Source organism: Chionomys nivalis, chromosome 6 (assembly GCF_950005125.1).
Source record: "Chionomys nivalis chromosome 6, mChiNiv1.1, whole genome shotgun sequence".
Classification (NCBI taxonomy): Eukaryota; Metazoa; Chordata; class Mammalia; order Rodentia; family Cricetidae; genus Chionomys; species Chionomys nivalis.
This window is the reverse complement of record NC_080091.1, coordinates 10818289-10820941: the sequence shown is the minus strand read 5'-3', so window position 1 is coordinate 10820941 and position 2653 is coordinate 10818289.

Here is a 2653-nt window from a genome sequence, read left to right as displayed (position 1 = left end):
AGAGGTGCGCTCGGCGTGTACTCGCGAGAACTGTGGCTTGTTTGCCCGAAAATCCCGCGGGAGGTGGAAGGAGGAGGGCTCCTTTCCGGCGGTTCTTGAGTGGCTGGGGAGAGCCGCGTTTCTACTGGCCCTAAGAAATGTCAATCTAAGGCTCCTCCCTTTTATTGGGTAATATTCTTGGAAAAAGGCGGGACAGTACGTCACGATCGGTGCCAGTGACAACTTGAAATTACGGATTAAAGCAGGAATATGAAGTGAGTTTATCCTAATTAGTGATTGGTTGAAAGTAGCTACTGCGGTTAAAATTGGAGATTACTTTCTTTCATTGTTAACTTGTAAATTACTTCCCTTTCAACTATAAACTACGTTTTTAAAATTGTGAGTTGCTTTTGTGAAATGATGAACCGCTTTTGAAAAAAATTACGATTTGCTTTATTTTTAAGTAGAATCTTCCGTTGTAAAATTATAAATTATCTTTTTAAATCGTGAGTTGCTTTTTTAGTGTGAATTACTTTGAAGATATATTAATTGAAAAAATTATTCATTAAGTTTGGTGGTGGGAGCTTTTAATCCTTGTACTTGGGAGGCAGAGGCAGGTGGATCTCTGTGAGTTCGAAGACATCCAAGTCTGCATAGCCAGTTTCAGACCAACCAGCGATACACTGCATCAAAAAATTATTAATTGCCTTTTTTATTTTATTTTATTTTGAGACAGGGTCTCACAATGCAGCCTTGCTGGCTTGGTACACACCAACAGTTTCTAAAATATTTAGGTGAAGGAAGAAGCCTTTCACTCCTTCACCAGGAAAGAGCTCAGAACCCATACCAGTTTTTTTCTTGATGTTGTGGCTAGTAAGTGGGTTATTTGACTAATAAACTAATTGTATGAACTGCTTGGACCTCATCACATCTTTGGCTGGCTGCAGCAGAATTTGACTGAATTGTGCAGATCTTTTGGAGCTGATCCTGTTGTTGTATGCCTATCAACCTTGCACTTGGGAGGTGAAGACAGGAAGACCCAGAATAAAGGCCAAAGTAGGCTGAAGTTTGAGGCTAGCCTGGGCTCCATAATACTCCATCTCACAACCCATATAAAATAAAGAACATCCTTGTGTGAATCTGTGGGTTGCTGGCATGCTAGGAATCTGGCTGCAGTCTCCAGTCCCGCCCCCCCTCCACACACACACACACACACACACACACACACACACTCACATGGTTTTTGAAATCAGGCATGCTGTCATAGGCCTGTCATTGTAGCACCTGGGAGGTGAGACAAGATGATCAGGAGTTCAAGACCAACTTGTGCTATATGGGACCCTGTCTCAAAAAAACCAAAACGACTCTTAATCCGAACTATTTATAAAGGCTCGTTTAATCATGCCCAATAAGGATGACACATACGTGTTCTTTTGCTCTGCTGCACTGCATTCTGTTGAGTCATTTGGAACCTTCCAGAACTCCTTGGCTTCGTGAAATCATTCAAACGTGTCAGCAATTTCACCACCAGATTTTTAAAATTCTTTCACCCTAAACATCTTCCTGTTCCTACTTAGGATCTATTTACTCATCACCCCCACTTACTATTAATCTCCAAGCTACTAGACAGGTGTGTAACTGGTTATGTAACCCGGCCGGCCTCAGACTCAAAGACCCATGCGTCCTGCTTTCAAGTGCTGGGATTAAAGGTGCCACACCTGGCATATTCTGTATACGTTTTGAAATCTATAGTGCAGTTGATATGAGGGAGGTGCGGGTGTCAACCTGGGGAAGTTTCATCAAGGAGGCGACATTCCAGCCGCAGACACCCTTCCTTGTTTCGGTCGCTTTTGACCAAGCATTTTGATTTTGTTCTTGTTGTCAGAACATTTAATCTCAGTCACGGGAAGACAAATGAAGACGCCTTCTAAACTGGAGACTCTCTAAGGTTGAGTTTTTAATGTTATTTTATTTTTATCTTTAAAACACGATTTTATGTCCTTTCTTTGTTATTTTTTTCGAGACAGGGGTTCTCTTTGGAGCCTGTCTGGAACCAGCTTTTTAAGTTACGGGGATACCTGTGATCCTCGCGGCCAGGAGAGGGCGGACCTGGAGTTGGAGTTACAGGCGATTGTGATGTGGGTGCTGGAAACCCAACTCCGGTTGTCGGCCAGGACAGCAAGCCATGGATCCCTCTAGCCCCTTAGAGATTTGTTTCCATTTTATTCTCTATTTTATTTATTATGAGTTCCCGCGGGCCAGGATAGCCGTGAACTTTGACAGAATCTTTCCTTAGGAGCTCCGCGAGATGGCTGTGGGTAAAGAGCTTACAGCCGAGCTTGGAGACATGAGTTCGATCCTGGCGATTTACATGGTGGAAGGCGAGACCGACTACTGACTGAAGCGGTCCTCTGACCTCCACACGGGCTCCACGACACGCAAACTGACTTTATAGCCTCGGCTGCAGAGGTAGCCGCCTCTGGCCTCTTTCGCTGGTGTGGGCGGGTTTTCGCCTACCTTCCAGCCGCAATGCGTTCTCCGGCCTGCAGGGGGCACGCGCGCTCACAGAGAGGCCGAGCGCGCGCGCGGATTCCGGGGGTAGGGGGTGAGACGAGGTGGGGGCGGCACCGGAAGTATGCGGTTGCCATGTAATATTCCGGCCGCGCGTGCGCGC